The following is an 11,498-nucleotide window of genomic DNA, read 5'->3' on the forward strand; positions in this document are numbered from 1 at the left end:
TGTACCATAAACCAGGTTCTTGTAAACAGAGCCATCCCAATCTTTGGGGTGGCTGTGTCTTTTGATTTTAATTTCCCTAAGCTATAGGACCATAAGTGGAAGTGCCCTAGGCTCTGTTGCTTTGTTTTTTAGATGTTTCAGGAAACACCATACACTTCTCCCGAGTGGCTGTTGGCAATTTACATCCCGCCCATCAGCATAACAAGGCTCCCAGTTCTCAATGGCCTGTCCTGCATTTCTGGATTTTACACTTTTTTCAGATGGCCCTTTTGACCGGGGGGAGGTGAGACTTCATTGTAGTGCAGATTTCCTTTGCAAGCTTGCTTGGTTGGCCAAAAAGTGCGTATGCGTTTTTTCCTGAATATATTCAGGAAAAAACGCATACGCCCTTTTTGGCCAAGTGCATCATTGTGGACGTTCTGCCTCTTTTCCTATGCTTTACATGCAATTCCAGTCTACCTCCTGAACTCGGTTTCCTGCAATTCCGCCCCGCTTTCAAATCCTCTTGGCAGCCTTACTTCAATATATTTTTGGATGATAGCTGTCATTTATAACTCTGCACGTTTGTGAAATACAGTGCCCCTGAGCTCCTTTCTTCAACTCGCTTTCTTGTGAGCTGGCCGCAACACCGCAGGATTGCTTCAGGCCCTAGTGTGGTTCCGGCACGGCACGCTGAGCCTTTGGTTAATTCCTCTTCCTGGTGGGAAATGAAAGTTAAATTTGCCCGTCCAGACACCTCCAGCTAGTCTCTCATTTGTTCTCCCTATTCCTCTTCATTTTCCGCAGAAATTGCAAACTGAGCCAAACAGGAGGTTAAAGGCACTGACTCTCCAAGTGGGGCGAGTGTTAGTAAAGCGTCTGGAATGTTGCACCCGAGTACCAGGGGACGAAAACTGAGACACATTTGAACACGTTTCCTGAACACACAGAGGATCATACTCTGGGTTCCACATACATGTTTTAGCTGAAGGAAGAATCCCTTAAACCTGGAGAGTTGAGACCCATGGAATGGGTACCATGCAATATGACTTCAAAGGATCTGCATTTGCTCACCGAACCTCATCAATCCTATCACTACTGCACTTATGCCGCTGTACACACGCTTGATTCTCTTTCGGAGACATATAAATCCATAGGTTTTAAGATTCTTACTAGTCAGGTATATTCTTAGGCGTTTAATATGGGGTGTTGAGTCCACTTCGTTGAACAAGGAGTAGCTCTTGTGTATTATATATTTGGCTTATGGAACTGTATCTGTGCCAAATTCAATCTCTGGTTTTATGCAGCACCCCAACTCACCTTTCCCCTTAAGCAAGCATAAGTTGGTTTTCTACATTTGAGACCCTGTTCTGTTTTGTAATTCAGTTCCTGTGTAGCCAAGTTTACATTCCGTGCACTAGTGATATCTTATGAAGTTTCTTTTTCTGTGTGACTTATTTCACTTAGAATCATCGTACCTGAATCCACTCATTATGCTGCTACGGGCCTGATGACATAGATTTCATTGCTGAGTGATATTGCATTGTACGTAAGTAACACAACTTCTTTATCCATTTTTCGCTTTCTGTGATATTGAACTTGTACCATAAACGAGGTTCTTGTAAACAGAGCCGTCCCAAACTTTGGGGTGGCTGTGTCTTTTTGATTTTAATTTCCCTAAGCTATAGTACCATAAGTGGAAGTGCCCTAGGCTCTGTTGCTTTGTTTCTTAGATGTTTCAGGAAACACCATACACTTCTCCAGAGTGGCTGTTGGCAATTTCCATCCCGCCCATCAGCATTACAAGGCACCCAGTTCTCCATGGCCTGTCCTGCCTTTCTGGATTTTACACTTTTTTCAGATGACCCTTTTGAGTGTGGGGCAGTGAGACTTCATTGTAGTGCAGATTTCCTTTGCAAGCTTGCTTGGTTGGTCAAAAAGGGCGTATGCGTTTTTCCCTGAATATATTCAGGAAAAAACGCATACGCCCTTTTTGGCCAAGTGCATCATTGTGGACGTTCTGCCTCTTTTCCTATGCTTTACATGCAATTCTAGTCTACCTCCTGAAATCGGTTTCCTGCAATTCTGCCCCGCTTTCAAGTCCTCTTGGCAGCCTTAGTTCAATATATTTTAGGACGATAGCTATCATTTATAACTCTGCAGATTTGTGAGTTACAGTGTCCCTGAGCTCCTTTCTTCAACTCGCTTTCTGCTGAGCTGGCCGCAACACCGCAGGATTGCTTCAGGCCCTAGTGTGATTCCGGAACGGCACGCAGAGCCTTTGGTTAATTCCTCTTCCTGGTGGGAAATGAGAGTTAAATTTGCCTGACCAGACACCTCCAGCTTGTCTCTCATTGGTTCTCCCTATTCTTGTTCATTTTCCGCAGAAATTGCAAACTGGGCCAAACAGGAAGTTAAAGGCACTGACTCTCCAAGTGGGGAGAGTGTTAGTAAAGCGTCTGGAATGTTGCACCCGAGTACCAGGGGACGAAAACTGAGACACATTTGAACACGTTTCCCGAACACACGGTGGATCATACTCTGGGTTCCACATGCATGTTTTAGCTGAAGGAAGAATCCCTTAAACTTGGAGAGTTGAGACCCATGGAATGGGTACCATGCAATATGACTTCAAAGGGTCTGCATTTGCTCACCGAACCTCACCAATCCTATCACTACTGCATTTTTGCCGCTGTACACACGCTTGATTCTCTTTCAGAGACATATAAATCCATAGGTTTTAAGATTCTTACTAGTCAGGTATATTCTTAGGCGTATAATATGGGGTGTTGAGTCCACTTCGTTGAACAAGGAGTAGCTCTTGTCTATTATATATTTGGCTTATGGAACGGTATCTGTGCCAAATTCAATCTCTGGTTTTATGCAGCACCCCAACTCACCTTTCCCCTTAAGCAAGCATAAGTTGGTTTTCTACATTTGAGACCCTGTTCTGTTTTGTAATTCAGTTCCTGTGTAGCCAAGTTTTCATTCCGTGTAGTAGTGATATCTTATGAAGTTTCTTTTTCTGTGTGACTTATCTCACTTAGAATCATCGTACCTGAATCCACTCATTATGCTGCTACGGGCCTGATGACATAGATTTCATTGCTGAGTGATATTGCATTGTACGTAAGTACCACAACTTCTTTATCCATTTTTCGCTTTCTGCGATATTGAACTTGTACCATAAATGAGGTTCTTGTAAACAGAGCCTTCCCATAATTTGGGGTGGCTGTGTCTTTTTGAGTTTAATTTCCCTAAGCTATAGTACCATAAGTGGAAGTGCCCTAGGCTCTGTTGCTTTGTTTTGTAGATGATTCAGGAAACACCATACACTTCTCCAGAGTGGCTGTTGGCAATTTACATCCCGCCCATCAGCATAACAAGGCTCCCAGTTCTCCATGGCCTGTCCTGTCTTTCTGGATTTTACACTTTTTTCAGATGGCCCTTTTGACTGGGGGCAGTGAGACTTCATTGTAGTGCAGATTTCCTTTGCAAGCTTGCTTGGTTGGCCAAAAAGGGCGTATGCGTTTTTTCCTGAATATATTCAGGAAAAAACGCATACGCCCTTTTTGGCCAAGTGCATCATTGTGGACATTCTGCCTCTTTTCCTATGCTTTACATGCAATTCCAGTCTACCTCCTGAAATCGGTTTCCTGCAATTCTGCCCCGCTGTCAAGTCCTCTTGGCAGCCTTACTTTAATATATTTTTGGACGATAGCTGTCATTTATAACTCTGCAGGTTTGTGAATTACAGTGCCCCTGAGCTCTTTTCTTCAACTCGCTTTCTTGTGAGCTGGCCGCAACACCGCAGGATTGCTTCAGGCCCTAGTGTGGTTCCGGCACGGCACGCTGAGCCTTTGGTTAATTCCTCTTCCTGGTGGGAAATGAGAGTTAAAATTGCCTGTCCAGACACCTCCAGCTAGTCTCTCATTGGTTCTCCCTATTCCTGTACATTTTCCGCAGAAATTGCAAACTGGGCCAAACAGTAGGTTAAAGGCACTGACTCTCCAAGTGGGGAGAGTGTTAGTAAAGCGTCTGGAATGTTGCACCCGAGTACCAGGGGACGAAACCTGAGACACATTTGAACACGTTTCCCGAACACACAGAGGATCATACTCTAGGTTCCACATGCATGTTTTAGCTGAAGGAAGAATCCCTTAAACCTGGAGAGTTGAGACCCTTGGAATGGGTACCATGCAATATGACTTCAAAGGATCTGCATTTGCTCACCGATCCTCATCAATCCTATGACTGCTGCGTTTATGCCGCTGTACACAACCTTGATTCTCTTTCGGAGACCTATAAATCAATAGGTTTTAAGATTATTACTAGTCAGGTATATTCTTAGGCGTTTAATATGGGGTGTTAAGTCCACTTCGTTGAACAAGGAGTAGCTCTTGTCTATTATATATTTGGCTTATGGAACGGTATCTGTTCCAAGTTCAATCTCTGGTTTTATGCAGCACCCCAACTCACCTTTCCCCTTAAGCAAGCATAAGTTGGTTTTCTACATTTGAGACCCTGTTCTGTTTTGTAATTCAGTTCCTGTGTAGCCAAGTTTACATTCCGTGTAGTAGTGATACCTTTTGATGTTTCTTTTTCTGTGTGACTTATTTCACTTAGAATCATCGTAGCTTAAGCCACTCATTATGCTGCTACGGGCCTGGTGACTTAGATTTCATTGCTGAGTGATATTGCATTGTACGTAAGTACCACAACTTCTTTATCCATTTTTCGCTTTCTGCGATATTGAACTTGTACCATAAATGAGGTTCTTGTAAACAGAGCCTTCCCATAATTTGGGGTGGCTGTGTCTTTTTGAGTTTAATTTCCCTAAGCTATAGGACCATAAGTGGAAGTGCCCTAGGCTCTGTTGCTTTGTTTCTTAGATGTTTCAGGAAACACCATACACTTCTCCAGAGTGGCTGTTGGCAATTTACATCCCGCCCATCAGCATAACAAGGCTCCCAGTTCTCCATGGCCTGTCCTGTCTTTCTGGATTTTACACTTTTTTCAGATGGCCCTTTTGACTGGGGGCAGTGAGACTTCATTGTAGTGCAGATTTCCTTTGCAAGCTTGCTTGGTTGGCCAAAAAGGGCGTATGCGTTTTTTCCTGAATATATTCAGGAAAAAACGCATACGCCCTTTTTGGCCAAGTGCATCATTGTGGACGTTCTGCCTCTTTTCCTATGCTTTACATGCAATTCCAGTCTACCTCCTGAAATCGGTTTCCTGCAATTCTGCCCCGCTGTCAAGTCCTCTTGGCAGCCTTACTTTAATATATTTTTGGACGATAGCTGTCATTTATAACTCTGCAGGTTTGTGAATTACAGTGCCCCTGAGCTCTTTTCTTGAACTTGCTTTCTTGTGAGCTGGCCGCAACACCGCAGGATTGCTTCAGGCCCTAGTGTGGTTCCGGCACGGCACGCTGAGCCTTTGGTTAATTCCTCTTCCTGGTGGGAAATGAGAGTTAAAATTGCCCGTCCAGACACCTCCAGCTAGTCTCTCATTGGTTCTCCGTATTCCTGTACATTTTCCGCAGAAATTGCAAACTGGGCCAAACAGTAGGTTAAAGGCACTGACTCTCCAAGTGGGGAGAGTGTTAGTAAAGCGTCTGAAATGTTGCACCCGAGTACCAGGGGACGAAACCTGAGACACATTTGAACACGTTTCCCGAACACACAGAGGATCATACTCTGGGTTCCACATGCATGTTTTAGCTGAAGGAAGAATCCCTTAAACCTGGAGAGTTGAGACCCTTGGAATGGGTACAATGCAATTTGACTTCAAAGGATCTGCATTTGCTCACCGATCCTCATCAATCCTATGACTGCTGCGTTTATGCCGCTGTACACAACCTTGATTCTCTTTCGGAGACATATAAATCAATAGGTTTTAAGATTATTACTAGTCAGGTATATTCTTAGGCGTTTAATATGGGGTGTTAAGTCCACTTCGTTGAACAAGGAGTAGCTCTTGTCTATTATATATGTGGCTTATGGAATGGTATCTGTTCCAAGTTCAATCTCTGGTTTTATGCAGCAGCCCAACTCACCTTTCCCCTTAAGCAAGCATAAGTTGGTTTTCTACATTTGAGACCCTGTTCTGTTTTGTAATTCAGTTCCTGTGTAGCCAAGTTTACATTCCGTGTAGTAGTGATACCTTTTGATGTTTCTTTTTCTGTGTGACTTATTTCACTTAGAATCATCGTAGCTTAAGCCACTCATTATGCTGCTACGGGCCTGGTGACTTAGATTTCATTGCTGAGTGATATTGCATTGTACGTAAGTACCACAACTTCTTTATCCATTTTTCGCTTTCTGCGATCTTGAACTTGTACCATAAATGAGGTTCTTGTAAACAGAGCCTTCCCATAATTTGGGGTGGCTGTGTCTTTTTGAGTTTAATTTCCCTAAGCTATAGGACCATAAGTGGAAGTGCCCTAGGCTCTGTTGCTTTGTTTCTTAGATGTTTCAGGAAACACCATACACTTCTCCAGAGTGGCTGTTGGCAATTTACATCCCGCCCATCAGCATAACAAGGCTCCCAGTTCTCCATGGCCTGTCCTGCCTTTCTGGATTTTACACTTTTTTCAGATGACCCTTTTGAGCATGGGGCAGTGAGACTTCATTGTAGTGTAGATTTCCTTTGTAAGCTTGCTTGGTTGGCCAAAAAGGGCGTATGCGTTTTTTCCTGAATATATTCAGGAAAAAACGCATACGCCCTTTTTGGCCAAGTGCATCATTGTGGACGTTCTGCCTCTTTTCCTATGCTTTACATGCAATTCCAGTCTACCTCCTGAAATCGGTTTCCTGCAATTCTGCCCCGCTTTCAAGTCCTCTTGGCAGCCTTACTTCAATATATTTTTGGACGATAGCTGTCATTTATAACTCTGCAGGTTTGTGAGTTACAGTGTCCCTGAGCTCCTTTCTTCAACTCGCTTTCTTGTGAGCTGGCCGCAACACCACAGGATTGCTTCAGGCCCTAGTGTGGTTCCGCCGTGGAACGCTGAGCCTTTGGTGAATTCCTCTTCCTGGTGGGGAATGAGAGTTAAATATGCCCGTCCAGACACCTCCAGCTAGTCTCTCATTGGTTCTCCCTATTCCTGTTCATTTTCCGCAGAAATTGCAAACTGGGCCAAACAGGAGGTTAAAGGCACTGACTCTCCAAGTGGGGAGAGTGTTAGTAAAGCGTCTGGAATGTTGCACCCGAGTACCAGGGGACGAAACCTGAGACACATTTGAACACGTTTCCCGAACACACAGAGGATCATATTCTGGGTTCCACATGCATGTTTTAGCTGAAGGAAGAATCCCTTAAACCTGGAGAGTTGAGACCCATGGAATGGGTACCATGCAATATGACTTCAAAGGATCTGCATTTGCTCACCGATCCTCATCAATCCTATGACTGCTGTGTTTATGCCGCTGTACACAACCTTGATTCTCTTTCGCAGACATATAAATCAATAGGTTTTAAGATTATTACTAGTCAGGTATATTCTTAGGCGTTTAATATGGGGTGTTAAGTCCACTTCGTTGAACAAGGAGTAGCTCTTGTCTATTATATATTTGGCTTATGGAACGGTATCTGTGCCAAGTTCAATCTCTGGTTTTATGCAGCACCCCAACTCACCTTTCCCCTTAAGCAAGCATAAGTTGGTTTTCTACATTTGAGACCCTGTTCTGTTTTGTAATTCAGTTCCTGTGTAGCCAAGTTTACATTCCGTGTAGTAGTGATACCTTTTGATGTTTCTTTTTCTGTGTGACTTATTTCACTTAGAATCATCGTAGCTTAAGCCACTCATTATGCTGCTACGGGCCTGGTGACTTAGATTTCATTGCTGAGTGATATTGCATTGTACGTAAGTACCACAACTTCTTTATCCTTTTTTCGCTTTCTGCGATATTGAATTTGTACCATAAACGAGGTTCTTGTAAACAGAGCCTTCCCATAATTTGAGTGGCTGTGTCTTTTTGAGTTTAATTTCCCTAAGCTATAGTACCATAAGTGGAAGTGCCCTAGGCTCTGTTGCTTTGTTTCTTAGATGTTTCAGGAAACACCATACACTTCTCCAGAGTGGCTGTTGGCAATTTACATCCCGCCCATCAGCATAACAAGGCTCCCAGTTCTCCATGGCCTGTCCTGCCTTTCTGGATTTTACACTTTTTTCAGATGACCCTTTTGAGCGTGGGGCAGTGAGACTTCATTGTAGTGTAGATTTCCTCTGTAAGCTTGCTTGGTTGGTCAAAAAGGGCGTATGCGTTTTTTCCTGAATATATTCAGGAAAAAACGCATACGCCCTTTTTGGCCAAGTGCATCATTGTGGACGTTCTGCCTCTTTTCCTATGCTTTACATGCAATTCCAGTCTACCTCCTGAAATCGGTTTCCTGCAATTCTACCCCGCTTTCAAGTCCTCTTGGCAGCCTTACTTCAATATATTTTTGGACGATAGCTGTCATTTATAACTCTGCAGGTTTGTGAGTTACAGTGTCCCTGAGCTCCTTTCTTCAACTCGCTTTCTTGTGAGCTGGCCGCAACACCGCAGGATTGCTTCAGTCCCTAGTGTGGTTCCCCACGGCACGCTGAGCCTTTGGTTAATTCCTCTTCCTGGTGGGGAATGAGAGTTAAAATTGCCCGTCCAGACACCTCCAGCTAGTCTCTCATTGGTTCTCCCTATTCCTGTTCATTTTCCGCAGAAATTGCAAACTGGGCCAAACAGGAGGTTAAAGGCACTGACTCTCCAAGTGGGGAGAGTGTTAGTAAAGCGTCTGGAATGTTGCACCCGAGTACCAGGGGACGAAACCTGAGACACATTTGAACACGTTTCCCGAACACACGGTGGATCATACTCTGGTTTCCACATGCATGTTTTAGCTGAAGGAAGAATCCCTTAAACCTGGAGAGTTGAGACCCATGGAATGGATACCAGGCAATATGAATTCAAAGGGTCTGCATTTGCTCACCGAACCTCACCAATCCTATCACTACTGCATTTATGCCGCTGTACACACGCTTGATTCTCTTTCGGAGACATATAAATCCATAGGTTTTAAGATTCTTACTAGTCAGGTATATTCTTAGGCGTTTAATATGGGGTGTTGAGTCCACTTCGTTGAACAAGGAGTAGCTATTGTCTATTATATATTTGGCTTATGGAACGGTATCTGTGCCAAGTTCAATCTCTGGTTTTATGCAGCACCCCAACTCACCTTTCCCCTTAAGCAAGCATAAGTTGGTTTTCTACATTTGAGACCCTGTTCTGTTTTGTAATTCAGTTCCTGTGTAGCCAAGTTTACATTCCGTGTAGTAGTGATATCTTATGAAGTTTCTCTTTCTGTGTGACTTATTTCACTTAGAATCATCGTACCTGAATCCACTCATTATGCTGCTACGGGCCTGATGACATAGATTTCATTGCTGAGTGATATTGCATTGTACGTAAGTACCACAACTTCTTTATCCATTTTTCGCTTTCTGCGATATTGAACTTGTACCATAAATGAGGTTCTTGTAAACAGAGCCTTCCCATAATTTAGGGTGGCTGTGTCTTTTTGAGTTTAATTTCCCTAAGCTATAGTACCATAAGTGGAAGTGCCCTAGGCTCTGTTGCTTTGTTTCTTAGATGTTTCAGGAAACACCATACACTTCTCCAGAGTGGCTGTTGGCAATTTACATCCCGCCCATCAGCATAACAAGGCTCCCAGTTCTCCATGGCCTGTCCTGCCTTTCTGGATTTTACACTTTTTTCAGATGGCCCTTTTGACCGGGGGGCAGTGAGACTTCATTGTAGTGCAGATTTCCTTTGCAAGCTTGCTTGGTTGGCCAAAAAGGGCGTATGCGTTTTTCCCTGAATATATTCAGGAAAAAACGCATACGCCCTTTTTGGCCAAGTGCATCATTGTGGACGTTCTGCCTCTTTTCCTATGCTTTAAATGCAATTCCAGTCTACCTCCTGAAATCGGTTTCCTGCAATTCTGCCCCGCTTTCAAGTCCTCTTGCAGCCTTACTTCAATATATTTTTGGACGATAGCTGTCATTTATAACTCTGCATGTTTGTGAATCACAGTGTCCCTGAGCTCCTTTCTTCAACTTGCTTTCTTGTGAGCTGGCCGCAACACCGCAGCATTGCTTCAGGCCCTAGTGTGGTTCCGGCACGGCACGCTGAGCCTTTGGTTAATTCCTCTTCCTGGTGGGAAATGAGAGTTAAATTTGCCCGTCCAGACACCTCCAGCTAGTCTCTCATTGGTTCTCCCTATTCCTGTTCATTTTCCGCAGAAATTGCAAACTGGGCCAAACAGGAGGTTAAAGGCACTGACTCTCCAAGTGGGGCGAGAGTTAGTAAAGCGTCTGGAATGTTGCACCCGAGTACCAGGGACGAAAACTGAGACACATTTGAACACGTTTCCTGAACACACAGAGGATCATACTCTGGGTTCCACATACATGTTTTAGCTGAAGGAACAATCCCTTAAACCTGGAGAGTTGAGACCCATGGAATGGGTACCATGCAATATGACTTCAAAGGATCTGCATTTGCTCACCGAACCTCATCAATCCTATCACTACTGCACTTATGCCGCTGTACACACGCTTGATTCTCTTTCGGGGACATATAAATCCATAGGTTTTAAGATTCTTACTAGTCAGGTATATTCTTAGGCGTTTAATATGGGGTGTTGAGTCCACTTCGTTGAACAAGGAGTAGCTCTTGTGTATTATATATTTGGCTTATGGAACTGTATCTGTGCCAAATTCAATCTCTGGTTTTATGCAGCACCCCAACTCACCTTTCCCCTTAAGCAAGCATAAGTTGGTTTTCTACATTTGAGACCCTGTTCTGTTTTGTAATTCAGTTCCTGTGTAGCCAAGTTTACATTCCGTGTAGTAGTGATATCTTATGAAGTTTCTTTTTCTGTGTGACTTATTTCACTTAGAATCATCGTACCTGAATCCACTCATTATGCTGCTACGGGCCTGATGACATAGATTTCATTGCTGAGTGATATTGCATTGTACGTAAGTAACACAACTTCTTTATCCATTTTTCGCTTTCTGCGATATTGAACTTGTACCATAAACGAGGTTCTTGTAAACAGAGCCGTCCCAAACTTTGGGGTGGCTGTGTCTTTTTGATTTTAATTTCCCTAAGCTATAGTACCATAAGTGGAAGTGCCCTAGGCTCTGTTGCTTTGTTTCTTAGATGTTTCAGGAAACACCATACACTTCTCCAGAGTGGCTGTTGGCAATTTCCATCCCGCCCATCAGCATTACAAGGCACCCAGTTCTCCATGGCCTGTCCTGCCTTTCTGGATTTTACACTTTTTTCAGATGACCCTTTTGAGTGTGGGGCAGTGAGACTTCATTGTAGTGCAGATTTCCTTTGCAAGCTTGCTTGGTTGGTCAAAAAGGGCGTATGCGTTTTTCCCTGAATATATTCAGGAAAAAACGCATACGCCCTTTTTGGCCAAGTGCATCATTGTGGACGTTCTGCCTCTTTTCCTATGCTTTACAT

This window comes from Lagenorhynchus albirostris, chromosome 4, assembly GCF_949774975.1.
Source record: "Lagenorhynchus albirostris chromosome 4, mLagAlb1.1, whole genome shotgun sequence".
In the NCBI taxonomy this organism is placed as follows: Eukaryota; Metazoa; Chordata; class Mammalia; order Artiodactyla; family Delphinidae; genus Lagenorhynchus; species Lagenorhynchus albirostris.